Source organism: Euprymna scolopes, chromosome 7 (assembly GCF_053919585.1).
Source record: "Euprymna scolopes isolate OS-2025 chromosome 7, ASM5391958v1, whole genome shotgun sequence".
NCBI classification, from domain to species: domain Eukaryota; kingdom Metazoa; phylum Mollusca; class Cephalopoda; order Sepiida; family Sepiolidae; genus Euprymna; species Euprymna scolopes.
The window spans coordinates 201,560-216,928 of record NC_136488.1 but is presented as its reverse complement, the minus strand read 5'-3'; the positions used below and the strand labels follow the sequence as shown (position 1 = coordinate 216,928).

At 41.7% G+C, this 15,369-nt stretch overlaps 1 protein-coding gene across 3 annotated transcripts in view; it reads left to right on the top strand.

The window, feature by feature from the left end:
* The window catches only part of LOC145279581 (uncharacterized), a 202,203-nt gene that overhangs the window by 77,709 nt on the left and 109,125 nt on the right, over positions 1-15,369 (top strand). For all 3 annotated transcript variants that reach the window (XR_013868399.1, XM_080130741.1, XM_080130742.1), the window contains one exon: positions 5,726-5,750. The gene's annotated coding sequence lies outside the window, so the exon portion shown is untranslated. The remainder of the gene's footprint in view (positions 1-5,725; positions 5,751-15,369) is intronic.

The window sequence follows — 15,369 nt, the reverse complement described above, 5'->3', positions numbered from 1 at the left end:
AGTGGCTGGTTACTTTTAATGCATCTAAAACCAAGCTTCTCTCTTTACATCATCAACATTCTGATCCACATCTGGCATCAATTGAAATGAATGGCTCTAGTCTTCAGGAGGCCTCAAGTTTTGACAAGCTTCTTGGCTTGACCATTACTCCTGATCTTAAATGGAACACGTACATCAAATCTGTTGCCAAGGCCGCTGGAAAAATGGTGGGATCTTTCTATCGATCCAGTAGATATCTCACTGCTTATGCAATTCTCTATCTATATAAGAGCCAGGTACGTCCAAGGATGGAATGCTGTTGCCACATCTGGGCAGGAGCTGCTAGAAAGGACTTGGCCTGCCTTGATAGAGTTCAAAATAGACTTTGTAGCCTCGTAGGAGATGTCCTTTTCTCTTCCTTGCAACCTCTATCTCACAGAAGAGATGTTGCAAGTTTGTCTCTGATGTATCGTTATTTTCATGGAAAGTGTTCGACTGAGCTTCAATCTATGGTCCCCCCTCGCCAAACTTTCACAAGAAACACTCGTCTAGCTGTAAACACTATCAATAATTCCCCCCACTCTTTATCTGTGCCTAAACCTAAACGTAGATTCCATGAACAAAGCTTTTTTATTAGAACTGCACGCCTGTGGAATTGTCTTCCATTTTCCTGCTTTCCGGCTGACTACAATATGGTTGTCTTCAAGTCTAACGTAAATAAGTTCTTGATGAGCCGTTCCATATAAGTTATCAAATTTAACAAATTTTCATTACTAATGATTATTATATTGTCCAATTTCTACTGTACACTCTTTAACCCTTATCCTCGAGTGGCCTCTGGGCCTTGATAAGTGGTGACACCCTTGTAAAAAAAAACAAAAAAAACAGTTATTGCCTTATCAGTTTGATATTTACCCAGAAAAATCCTTTTGTTTTCATCAATTCCTGCAAGAGTGCTTTAACGTTTGCTTGGGAAAAGCATATATCTTATTCACAAGTTCAAACACTTCATCAAATCTCCACACTAACGTAATGTACTTGCAATAACCCTTATCCCTGAGTGGCTTCCGGGCCTTGATAAGTTGTGATCACTGTGTAAAAAAAAACAAAAAACAAAAAAAAAAAAACAGAACCTGATGCTGGTAATACTTATAGGTGTAGAGAAATGGAGAATAGCTTCTGTCATCCTCTTAGTGAGCTTAATACTAGAATTGGTGACTAGGAATCCTGCAAAATCCACTTCTGTCTTGTCAAAATTAAACTTGTTTTGATTAAACATGATGCCTTCACCTTAAGGAGCCCAGTAGTATTTGTACTCGGTACTCGGTAATGAATGTGGTAGAATCCTCTGCAGGTGGGGACAGCAGTAGGCTGTGGTATCCATTTCATGCATTCAGAACTGTCTTTCATGTGTTTGCACGTATCATGGACACACTTGATCAAACAGGAGTGATGTATGGTGTGTCTTCCTCATGGTGGCATTGTTCAGCTTCTGTAAATTTACCAATTCGCCTTGGGGAACCATCTTTCTTCACTGCCACAACTATCCTTGAACACCAAGTGGTGAGGGTGCGTACTGGTACTGGTTCTAGTATTCCTAGAGACATCTCTGTCCAGCTCTTCTTTAACTCTCTTCTTCCAATAGTAGGGGACAGGTATTAGCATGTGTATAGCTGTAGGCTTTGCACCTAGAGTAAATTTGATGCCTAGTGATTTACCCTCCATTGTTTGCAGTGGTTGATGAGGACATGTGTTGAATGAATGCACTAGATCTAAAGTGGTGTAGCAACCATTGCTAAAGTTTATACTGGTTGACTTGTACAGGCTTAAAAGGTACAGTTTCCAGCTTTGTCAGAGTTGGTGTTCTGCATGGGCATCTGCAAGGGGCTGTTTCCTTCAGTCTTTTCAAATATTCTCTTATCAGAGTTCTTCCAACTGTTTCATAAGTTCAAGGTATTCCTGTTCCATGGCATGATCCCATTCAATACAGCATCCAAAGTTAAATTTTCCTTTTTGCCTTTATTGCTAAATTGTTCGTTTAGAGTTAAAGGAGTGCTTAGCATTGGAAGAGAGTCACTGGTGCACATACTCATATTTTGTAGAACTAGGCAGAGATGACACTTGCTTGCTTCTGGTTGGTCCAAGGTACATAACTATCATTTCTAATAATACTTTCTCGTCTGTATTTTTGAGATGAGGTGTTTTCATTTATTGAGATTGTCGGACTGACTTCCTCATCTTGGTTGCTATAGTCACAACGTTTCAGCCGTTTTGCCCTCTGGCCTTCATCAGGTGTTTTGTATCGAACTGGGGAACCATTTGTTAGGAGTTTCAAACCCAACTCTTTATTATTATTATGGGAGTACCGTGTTCGGACACCAGCTAGGCTCTGGGACATAGTTGCTGATTCTCTGTTTTGAATGTTACTTTTCACTGCCTTCGTTCAGAATTAATGGTTCTCTCCAGAATGTGCTGCTGCCATTGCGCACAGAAATCACTTTTTCCACTGCTTCAAACATAATAGATGTATGAAAACTAAAGCCGCTTTCAGGACTGCCAGCAACCATTGTAAGAAAGTAATAAAGAATGCAAGAGAGTTGTATGCTCAATCTGTTAAGTCCAAAGTAGCTGAGCAGCGGCTTGGTTCCCACCAGTTTTGGCAAATAGCAAACAGAATCCTGAACAGAAGCGTGTGCTCCATCCCAACTATTATCAATGGACCTGAGGTAATCTCGTCAGCATCAGACAAAACCAAACTCTTTGTCAAGAACTTTGCAGCTAATTCTACCCTTTGCGATCAAGGCCGCCAACCCCCAATATTTCCTCCTGTATCAGAAAACACGCTATGTGATATACGTATATCTGTACGTGATGTTGCCAAGCTAATCAAAAACCTTGATTCCAGTAAAGCAACTGACCCTGACGGTATTCCAATTATAGTACTCAAAAAACTTCAACCTGAACTAGCGCCCATACTTACAAAACTGTTTAAACGTTGTCTTAAGGAGAATAGTTTCCCATCTCCCTGGAAAATTTCATCAGTATGCCCTGTATTTAAGAATTCAGGTGATGGCTCATCCCCCTCTCAGTACAGGCCAATAAGTCTCCTGTGCGTCATGAGTAAGTTGCTGGAATCTGTGTTAAATACAGAAGTAATCAACCATCTCAACAAAAATAACCTTCTTAGTGACACTCAATATGGTTTCCGTTTTGCTAGATCTACAGCAGATGTGCTTACAGTTATATCTCATAGGATTAGCAAATCTCTCGACGGAGGCAACCTTTCTAGGGCAATTGCTCTTGACATATCTAAGGCCTTTGATAGGGTATGGCATAAAGGTTTACTTCATAAGATCTCTAGCTATGGTATTGCTGGAAATGTCTTCTCAATTATTAAATCATTTCTTTCTGATAGGTTCATAAGAGTAGTAGTTGATGGGCAAAAATCAGAAGCTCACAGTATTAATGCCGGTGTCCCTCAGGGGTCCATCCTGGGCCCAACTCTTTTCCTGATCTACATTAATGATCTTCCAAATCACATCCTTACATCATTTGTAGACATCTATGCTGACGACACTACCATTTATGGTAGCACATCTAAGACAGTAAACGACCAAGTTCTCTCTGATTTTCTCTCCTCTCATCTTGAGCACGTAGTACAATGGGGAAAGGAGTGGCTGGTTACTTTTAATGCATCTAAAACCAAGCTTCTCTCTTTACATCATCAACATTCTGATCCACATCTGGCATCAATTGAAATGAATGGCTCTCGTCTTCAGGAGGCCTCAAGTTTTGACAAGCTTCTTGGCTTGACCATTACTCCTGATCTTAAATGGAACACGTACATCAAATCTGTTGCCAAGGTCGCTGGAAAAATGGTGGGATCTTTCTATCGATCCAGTAGATATCTCACTGCTGATGCTATTCTCTATCTATATAAGAGCCAGGTACGTCCAAGGATGGAATACTGTTGCCACATCTGGGCAGGAGCTGCTAGAAAGGACTTGGCCTGCCTTGATAGAGTTCAAAATAGACTTTGTATCCTCGTAGGAGATGTCCTTTTCTCTTCCTTGCAACCTCTATCTAACAGAAGAGATGTTGCAAGTTTGTCTCTGATGTATCGTTATTTTCATGGAAAGTGTTCGACTGAGCTTCAATCTATGGTCCCCCCTCGCCAAACATTCACAAGATACACTCGTCTAGCTGTAAACACTATCAATAATTCCCCCCACTCTTTATCTGTGCCTAAACCTAAACGTAGATTTCATGAACAAAGCTTCTTTCTTAGAACTGCACGCCTGTGGAATTGTCTTCCGTTTTCCTGCTTTCCGGCTGACTACAATATGGTTGTCTTCAAGTCTAACGTAAATAAGTTCTTGATGAGCCGTTCCATATAAGTTATCAAATTTACCAAATTTTCATTACTAATGATTACTATATTGTCCAATTGCTACTGTACACTCTTTAACCCTTATCCTTGAGTGGCCTCTTGGCCTTGATAATGTGGTGATGCCTATGTAAAAAAAAAAAAAAAAGAATTGAACTCAGCACCTTTGGGTAACTGTAAACTTTGATACAATGTCTAGCATCACTCGGCCATACGTCACTAGGACAATTCTTAGTTGGTTTTTGTTAATGTTAAACCTATGTTGTTATTCAAGGTTTTCTCTCTCTATTAGAGGTGTCCAAATTGCATTCAGCTCTACGTTTTGTTTCAGGAATTCATATGTTATCTCATCTGGTCCTTCAGCCGTGTTATTGGCTTTTTTTAATGAATCCTTTAGTTCTTGAATGGTAAAAAGTTTATTACAAACTTCTTCATTATTACTTTTAAAGTGTAGGTTGTTTTTTTTCTGATTCATATTTAATAGTCTGGAATTTTTTATTGTAATTTTTGGATGATGAATTATTTGCAATAGTGTCTGCAAGCATGTTGGCTATGTCCTTTTTTTCGCAAGCAAGGTTGGAAGGACAGCAATAAACATCCACATAAGGAGCCCCACAACAGCAAGCAATTGCCATTTTGGAAATCCAAAATGGACAAGGGAGTGCATTCTCAGTGACTACAGTGATGAACTAACCTAAACTGAATAACAGTTGATGGACTTAAAAACTTGATGCCCAACAATATATCAAGTTTCAGCAATAATTCCAGCTTTGCCCAGAATATTATTCAATAATTGAACAGTTATGAGACTATTGTAATGACAAATGAAATGACTAAACGAAGCTAATCAAGAACTCAAAAAAAACTGTGCAACATGGAATGGGCGTCCCTAATGATGACAAGGTGACTTTGATCCAAGCAAAAAGCAAGGTTGGAAGTACAGCAATAAACATCCACATAAGGAGCCCTACAACAGCAAACAATTGCCATTTTGGAAATCCAAAATGGGCAAGGGAGCACATTCTCAGTAACTACAGTGATGAACTAACCTATACTGAATAACAGTTGATGGACTTAAAATTTTGATGCCCAACAATATATTAAGTCTTGGCATGATAAGATACGATGATGTGCTTATCATTATATTGTTAAATGACTTGAGATAAAATTACAGTGCTTTAAATATGGGACAAAGAACATTCTCAGTTCTTCATTATCTTCTTTATTGACTTTGCTTTACAAACTGCAAAACATAAAATTCCTAAAGCTTTAAAAACATTTTGCACTAAAATTTATTATTATTATTATTATTATTATTATTATTATTATTAAATATCAACATGATTTCTATTTTGTCAGATAAATCACATGAATACAAAGAAATGTAAGTATAATTTCAAATTAATATTTTTCATTACCTGCTAATTCTTTTGAATTTTTAAAAGCAGTTTTTTTATAAGAAATTCAGTAATTTTTTATTTCAATTTAGAATTAATAAATTAATTTTAATTTCAAATTATATTATTTTACCCTAAGATTTATATTCAAATTATAATAAAAAGATCTCAGATTTGACTTTTTAGTGTTGAAAATATATAAAAACAATTAGAATCTTATAAATACACTGGCGTTTCTCGGGTGTTTAGATGGTGTAGCAAGGGTGGTGCTCAAAACAACAGTAGTGGGGGTGCCTGGGTGTGTGTGGGTGGTGTAGTAAGGAAACCCAGGAGGGGGGGGGGAAGTGGTAGTAGTGGGGGTGGGAATCAAAACAGCAGTAGGCAGAGGTGTAAAAAAGTAAGCTGGCAGGCTCAAACCCGTAAGGCAAAGGAGAAAAAAAGATTTAAAAATTAAAAAATGCGACATCTTTGTCAGTGTCTCCATTGCCAAACCAGAAGTTCAGAACATTGAAATTAAGCATAGTCAATTGAAAAGAAGATGATGACTTGCTAAAATGTTGGTGAAAAAAGCAACCCCTTTTTGTAGAAAACTGCTCAGTTGAGGGCGAACGAATGAATGTTTTTGCCCAATTTTTTATATTTGTCACCCAAAGGACGGAACTTTAAAATGATACCAATTCTATCAGGATCTGTTGCCGCTGTCGAAAGTTTTTGTGAGACATACAAACATATACATACACACACAGACACACACGCACATTTTGCCTTTTATATATTAGACTAGTGGGGGTGCCCAGCGTTGCCCAGGTGTTTGTCAGTGTGTGTGTGTGCATAGGAAAAAAAAAGTTTTGGTTAGAAGGTAGGCTCTAACCCGAAGCCTTGAGGTGAAGGCAGAAAAGAAAGTGATAGCCTAACTTACTGTGACACTACGAGGGCAGTGGAAGTGAGAATGGTTGAAATTAAACAATTTAAAAGTAAAGTGAATGAGTTCACACAGGTGCGTAAATTTAATGAGGTCAAACATCACACCATAGGTGAATGAAATCACGCACTTAACTTTGGTTGGAAGCCAGTTTTTTTGTTTTGCTTCCCGAAGATGTTTGGGGAAAACCAGCTCCCCATAAAAAGGGAAGTGTCCAAATAAATAGCAATTGTCTGATATGACGGGTTTTCCCAGCATTGACCAAAGCTTATTGCTTTTCTAGACGTCCTAGGCACTCCTGCCAGGGAGCTTGTTTACTACGGATCCAGTTTTGCTTTTTTATATGGAAAAGCCAAACAAACACACAGAGAGTAAGAAATATCGCGAAAATAGCATGTAAAAGTCGCTCAAATAAAAGATAGACATGACCTCCTTTCATAAATCACAGATATTATAATCTAGAGAGTATATAAAAAGTTGTAAGAATTAGTGACCCTCTAAATGCCCCTCTACCCGAAAAATCCTTTGCTGAACATACCAAAAAAGTGCACACACTAACACACATTTTTGCTTTTATATTATAGATTTTAACAATGAGAAATCAAACTCCTTATGCCTTTATTATGGAGAAAGAAGTGGCTTACCGTTAAAGCGGCTGCGCGTTTGTGCATGCAAAGCACAAATTGAGAATCAAGATGGTGCCCGCATGCGTTTATGTGGAAAAAAGTCTCAGGGAATCTCGGAGAATTTCGTACCCTGATTCCATAAATATCAAGGAAAGGAAAGCGGGAGGACAGACGATTTTTAGTCACTACAGCAAACGGAAGTGTGTAAAAGAAGAGGTAGAAGAAAAGAGTGTGGTGAACAAAACAAACAACGACTCGGTTGAAAGTAGAGTTGTAACAAACACAAGCTATTTTGGCATGACATCAGGATTTGACCCCAAGCTAATTCCCCTGTTTGATGGCAGTAGCACTGATCACTCAGTGCAGGAATGGGTGGAAAAAGCAGAATTAATATATCAGCTCAGTGGGATGAAGCGTATGGAATGCGTGGTCCCAATGTGCCTCACTGGGGGAGCATATGCAGTATACCAGCAGTTGGCTGATGAGAAGAAAACAGATTTTGCCTGCATCAAGCATGCCCTTTTTATAGCATTTGCATTAGATCCAGTTACTGCATGGAAGGAATTCATGGCCCAAAAATCACATCCCGGGGAAACGGTGGATGTGTATCTGGCTGAGCTAAAAAAGCTATCGGTCCTTTTTGGAGGGATGTCAGACAAAGGCTTGGTGTGCGCCTTTGTTGCAGGATTACCTAAGAGTGTTGAAGATCTGCTCCGTGCCTCATCCCAAGTGGACGAGATGGACATATCGGAAGTATTGTCGTGGGCACGAGCAATACTAAAGAAAAGCCCTAACACTATAGACAAAGCGGCAGCTGTACAACCATCACAGGTTGGATTGCAGGACTTGGGCGCAGCTACATCCTGCTATAAGTGTGGAGGACCCAACCATTTGGCCCATGATTGTCTTTCATCACGTCAATCAACTCGGAAACTTGACGGGCCGCAGTGCTACAAGTGCAAAAAACGCGGACACCTGGCCCGCACCTGTCCGGGAAACGGGCAAGGGGAAGAAGCTACAGCACCAGTCTTCTCCCCAGATCGTCATTGAGCAGGGCGCTACCCACTGTAAGTATACACATTAATGGAAGCGAGCGCCTCGTGCTTGTGGACACTGGGTGCACCCAGACTCTCATGAGCAAGATATGCTGTGCCAGTTGGAAAGCAGAGAGAATTCCGGTACTAACTGTAGGCGGAGGTTCACTAGCCTCTTGTGGAGTGAGCATTATCTGCACAAGCATCAACGACGGGCCTGCAGTAGCCGTGTGATCCCTGGTTGTGGAGGGAGAGCTTCTCGGGTACGACCTACTCCTGGGTATGAACTTGATTACACAACTGGGTGGAATTACTGTGGACAGAACCGGCAAGGTACAGTTCTCCCGATGTGAGGAACATGTTTGTGCTGCCATAACTCTCGACGAGCCTGACTTTCATGCAGAGTATGATAGAAAAACTAATGCATGGACGGCGTCTTGGAAGTGGTCAAACGATCAGCCACCGGTTATCGGAATATCCCCCACCCATGTGGCTAAGGGAACAGTATGAAGAAGAACTGCAAACGTGGATCGACAATGGCTGGCTTCTTCCATACCCAGAGGATGAGCTTGGCCCCCCGCGAGGGCTGATTCCCTTGATGGCCGTCGTACAAGAGACCAAACAAAAGGTCCACCCTGTCCTAGACTACCGTGAGCTCAATGAGCATGTCGACCCATATACGGCAAGGGCTGATGTGTGTGCAGTCAAATTAAGGGAGTGGCGACAGCAGGGATCGAACGTGGTAACTCTAGACCTATGCAGGGCCTATCTGCAAATACGCATTGAGAAGAAATTGTGGCCATTTCAGACTGTGGAAATTGGAGGAACCCGATATTGTCTAACCAGGCTAGGGTTCGGTCTAAATGTGGCACCAGGCATTATGACAGCAATCATGCATGCTATCCGGCAGCAAGATGAGGCAGTGCAACAGGCAACATCCTCATATATCGACGATATATTCATCTCTGAGAGCCTCATGTCAGCGCAATCGGTTAGAATGCACTTTGAGAGCTTTGGACTGACATGTAAGGAACCAGAGCGTCTGTGCGATGGAGCAAAAGTTCTCGGCCTGCACGTGCGCAATAGCAAGGAGGGACTTTGCTGGAGAAGAGGAAGTCGCGTCCCCAAGGTCCCATCAAACATCACTCGACGAACAGTGTTTTTGCTTTGTGGAAAGATGGTAGGCCATTTCCCTGTGTGCAGTTGGCTCAGGGTGGCCGTGGCGGCCATAAAAGATGTGTAACAGCCGTGTCGTCAGGATGGGACGATGCAGTACACGATGTCACCCTAAGGAGCATGCTGACAGAGACTGTGTCCAGAGTGATCACTGATGACCCTGTTCAGGGAAAGTGGTGCGTCAGCGGGAATGAGTTCACGGTCTGGGTGGATGCTAGTTCACTGGCCCTTGGAGTTGCCCTTGCAGTTAATGATTCCATTATTGAAGATGCCTGTTGGCTTCGGCCAGAGAATAATTCGAGGCACATAAACCTGGCCGAACTTGATGCCACATTGAAGGGTGTTAACTTGGCGCTTCAATGGCAAGCCAAGGTTCGACATATGACTGACTCGGCATGCACTCATCGATGGATAACCGATGCATTAAGTGGAAGAGCATGGCTGACGACACGAGCATCGAGTGAGATGTTAATTTGAAGACGGCTTGCCACCTTGGTCAACACCATCACAGAGTACGACCTGACTGTGGACGTAGTGTTGATCAGGTCTGCGCTCAACAGAGCAGATGCTCTGACAAGAGTCCCTCAACGATGGCTTCTGGCTGGTGCTCCGAGAGATTCTGATAATCTGCAAAACACATGTGCAACAGTTGTGTGTAATGTGGATGCAGTGCGCATCATGGACATTCATCGACAGCGTGGACACCCTGGTATCAAGCGGACACTGTACTTTGTCAAGATGATTGATCCAGGAGTAGAAAAAAAAGATATCCGAAGAGTGGTGGAAAGTTGTGAGGCCAGCCAATCCATCGACCCAGCTCCAGCACGATGGAAGAAAGGGGAGTTGGGAGTGAGTGGTAAGTGGCAGATAGTGGGCATGGACATCACACACTACGGTGGCAACCACTTCCTTACCCTCATCGATTGTGGGCCTACACGTTTCGCAGTCTGGAGACTCCTCGGGCGCCAGGACTCTTGCAACATTATTCGCCAGCTGTCATCCGTGTTCTGTGAAAGAGGTGCGCCCGATAAAGTGCTGACGGACAACGACCCAGCCTTTTGCAGCCATCAGATGAGGCAGTTCTTACAAGAATGGGGTGTGCGGCTTAGATGCGCTTATGTGCCTTCTGGCAATGGTATAGCTGAGAGAAGCCATCGCAGCATCAAAACAATTGCAGCCAGGAAGCAGTGCACCATCGCAGAAGCTGTGTACTGGTATAATCTCATGCCAAAGGATGGCGTCTCTCCAGGAACGGCGCCTGCAAACGCAATCTATCAGTACCGTGTCCGAGAAAAAGGAATCCACCCCGATACAACTGTGGCTACTGAGATAGAATGGAATCGATATGCCAAAGGGGATGCTATCTGGGTTAAGCCGCCAGGAATCCAATGTACTGACAAGTATAAACGGGGCACAGTGACCGATGTGGTGAGTCAGCGGTGTGTCCGGGTTGATAGCGTACCCCGTCACGTTAGGGACCTACGGCCGGCGACACATGTGCCATCTCCAGTGGACGATGAGAGTGACTCTGACTCTGAGACGAGTGGACCATTGCTTTGGTTTGCACCATCCCTATCAAGCAGTGACTGATATCAGTAGAGATAAAGCCTTCCCCGACCATCAGGCAGTGGATGAGAGCGCACGCGAAGACGAGAGCAGCACTGTCCCCCTTTGCAGAAGCACCCGACGGCGGCGATCGCCACCCCCCTGCCGTCTCTGTGATCATGAGATCAGGGGGGAGTGTGGAGAAAGAAGTGACTTACCGTTAAAGCGGCTGCGCGTTTGTGCATGCAAAGCACAAATTGAGAATCAAGATGGCGCCCACATGCGTTTATGTGGAAAAAAGTCTCGGGAATCTCGGAGAATCTTGTACCCTGATTCCATAAATAACGAGGAAAGGAAAGCGGGAGAACAGACGATTTTTAGTCACTAAAGCGAACGGACGTGTGTAAAAGAAGAGGTAGAAGAAAAGAGTGTGGTGAACGAAACAAACAACGACTCGGTTGAAAGTAGAGTTGTAACGAACACATTTATATTATGCAAAACCAAAATCAATTGATTCGTTTTATTTATTAACTTATTCTAGAAAATCTGAACTGCACACATTTATAGCCAAAAATCCAAACTGTTGCTTAATGACCCTTAAAGAAAACAGAAAGCTTTTAATATGCAAATATTTTTTTTTGAATAATAGGTACGTAATTATCCGATCCTGTAAAAATGTTTAGTATTTATTATTTCTTGCTGGTGCTACCAGATCAGGCTGTCCTTTGGCTTCTTGAGATGAAATGCACTTACATTGATGTCTTTTGTTTTCTGATCTTTTTTGTAAAACTTAATTTTGTTCTGCAAAACCAAAAACAAAAACAACAGCCCCTCTCCCTCCCCTTTTTATTTTATCCCCCCCCACTCCCAGACCCTGTTAGTGGAGTATCAGATTACACCGACTGCTTCCCTGCAGAGAGTAAAAGTCCTTCAATGGGGCCACTTTTTGGCCATAGGTGGTGACCCGTAATGCCTTAAAATGGGATCCTGGTGGCTGAGCACCTCATGACCTCGGAACCAAGTGGCCGTGAGTTAGCAACACTCTACTTTCGCCCTTACTTTGGCGGAAGGTTCGACCCGATCAACCGGCTAGTGATGACAGTCTCTAATAATAGTAAACCCCCACAAAAAGAGAAATACAAACACATTACACTTATAAAAAACACACACACACACACACATACTATCATTAGAAGGCGATGGCAAGGGCCAATCAGATGGTGAAAACTGATGCTATTGACAACTAACCCTTTCTATACCTTGCTGGGTCTGAGGAAATGTAAAAAGTCGTCATAAGCAACTATATTCACTGTTTGAGTATATCATCATTGTATCCCTGAGATGCTTAGGCGAATGGGTTTTCCCCCCAACTATCTCCCAATTTAGGGCTCCAAGAAGAGTGGGGAGCAAGGATGATGAAAAAAAAAAATTTTTCTATGGCTTCCAAAAAAGTTAAAAAAAAAAAAAAAAAAAAAAAACCCATCCAGAAAGTGATGAAGATAAAAACAAACTTTCCGGGGTATATAATCTTAGAATCATAAGATAACACACAAATAACTAAAATGTCCCCATTCATAATCAAAAAAATTATCAACAAAAATCTGAACACAAAACAAATTAAAAAATTAAAAAATGGAACTTTACTCATACAAGTATCTACTAAAAGTAGTGCCAAAGAAATTTTAACATTGACAAAGTTCCATGATATAAGCATCAAAGCCTACCCTCACAAAACCCTTAACACCTCAAAGGGAGTCATCAGATGTCCAGAATTAAACACCTGCTCTCTAGAAGAAATGCCCAGACAATCTTGCTTACGCACTAAATTACAATCTCTACGATAGGAAAAAATCACAAGCATCAAATCGAGCCTTCAATCCCAACTACCAAAACCTATTGGACCAAAAGGTAAAAGCTATAAAACCTTTTGGTCTTCGTATGAAACCATTAGTGGAAGATGCAGGTATCACAATCAGGAACATCCATGAGGTCAACAAACTAAACCTCCCACCCTGGCTACTAAAACAATCTGAAATTATCTTTGAACTAAGCAAGCTCCCAAAAAATCAAATTCATCCACTGAACTATCAAGAAAAACTATTTAACATTCAGGAAAAATACCCAAATCATCAGCATATCTATACAGATGGTTCTAAGGACGGCAACAGAACTGGATGTGGAATAATATCCAATAGCACTACCTTGCAAAAGCGACTACCAGACTATGCTTCAATTTTTAGTGCTGAAGCCACAGCTATAGACCTGGCACTAGACCTCATTACTGACCTCACCTACAACAAATTTATAATTTTTTCAGACTCCCTATCAGTACTCGAATCTCTAAAGAACAACCCACTACTCATTAATCTATTACAAAAAATACATACTCTTTCACAAAATAAAAATATAAAATTCTGCTGGATACCCAGTCATTTTAGAATCCAAGGCAATGAAAAAGCCGATAGAGCTGCAAAAAATGCACTAAATCTTAATGTAAGCGATTTAAAAATTCCACACTCGGACTACAAACAACTAATACATAGATTCACTATGAAGAAATGTCAAGAAAGATGGAATAATTGTCAAAACAACAAACTTTTCAAAATCAAACCCACAATAGAGAAATGTTTACCAAATTTCAGAAAATCGCGTATAGAGGAAGTAGTTTTGTCCCGCATTCGCATAGGACATGCACACATAACCCATAACCCACTTCTTTCTGCTAAAAAAGAAGACCCTCCAGAATGTGTGGCATGCCAAGAACCCTTTAATGTAAAACACTTTCTTTTGGATTGTGGCGACCTCAAGCATATCTGGCAGAACTATTACAACGTTAACAATTTGAAAGAACTATTTAAAAAAAGTCAATCCTAACAAAATACTAACATTCCTAAAAAAAAAAAATTTATACAAAAGAATATAATTTTACCCAATCCAACTTCACCCCACTCCACTCACCCCTCGAAAAAAAACAACACCACCTAATTGTGGTGTTTCTCACTGAGAACGCAAACGCCGAGTTTGTTTTAAGACTTTATTCAGCCGAGAGCCCACCGTAAGTATCTACATGCTGTCTCTTTCTGCACCGCCCATTTGCCGGTGTTCCCCCTGTTATCGTCCCCTGTGTACCTACGTACATTACATCTCCCCCCAAAAAAGAAAGGTCCATTTATCATGGAAAAAGGTCAGGGTAGACTGCCCTTGTGACCCTTTTGTGGTCGAGGATTATTCTGCCTCAGTATGTGACCATTGAACCCCCCCCCCTTTTTTTTTTTTTTTTTTAAGAAAAAATAAAAGGTAATTGTTCAATCTTTAGTCAATCCAGACTAAAACGATTCGGTGGTCTTATTGTACGGCCCGATCGTCGTGGCAGGGTTAGTGGGGTATGCTCACTCACTTCTCTATCTGGCTGCTCATAATCGGGCGAATTCTCATGTGTCAATGGAGTCTGTGGATGTGTGTTATTTTCTGTTGCCATATCTGGAGGCATGTTTAGTTCCGTGAAAATGCGTTCTGGATTGTTTTCACTTGGGGATTGAGGTGCTGGCTCGGTGATACAACGGCGAGACCTGATGTGATCCTGATGACGACGAACCAACCGGCCATCCTGCAATCTGATTAGAAAGGATAAAGGAGATACTCTTTCCAGAATGTGACCAGCCAACCACATGGATCCGGAACCAAAGTTCTGTGCAAATACTGCTTGATCTTCATCAAATGAACGCATCTGGGCAGATTTGTCATGGTGAAACTTTTGACATTCTTGGTTGTTATATACAACACTTGAGGTTGCAGGCTTCATACGATCCAGATTGGTGCGCAATCTTTGCTTCATCAACAACTTTGCCGGGGTAGATCCCGTTGTTGTGTGAGGCATTGTCCGGTATGTCAGAAGAAAACGGGATATCTTTGTTTCCAGAGTTCCTCCCGACATTTTTTTTATACCGTTTTTAACCAGCTCAACTGAGCGTTCGGCTAGACCATTTGATGCCTGATGATGTGGACTGACAAATTTGTGTCTGATACCATTCCGTTTCATGAACTCTGCAAATTCTGAACTGGTGAAGCATTGGCCATTATCACTGACAACAATGTGCGGGAGACCATGAGTAGCAAAACAGCGCCTCAACCTTTCAATTGTAGTGGCTGAAGTAGCTGCACTTGTGGTATAGACATCAACCCATTTTGAGTGTGCATCCATAATGACAAGCAGGTATTGGCCATTGTAATCGGCATAATCAATGTGAACCTGCTGCCAAGGTTCAGCTGGCCATTCCCAGGGGTGTAGTGGTTCCTTAGCAGG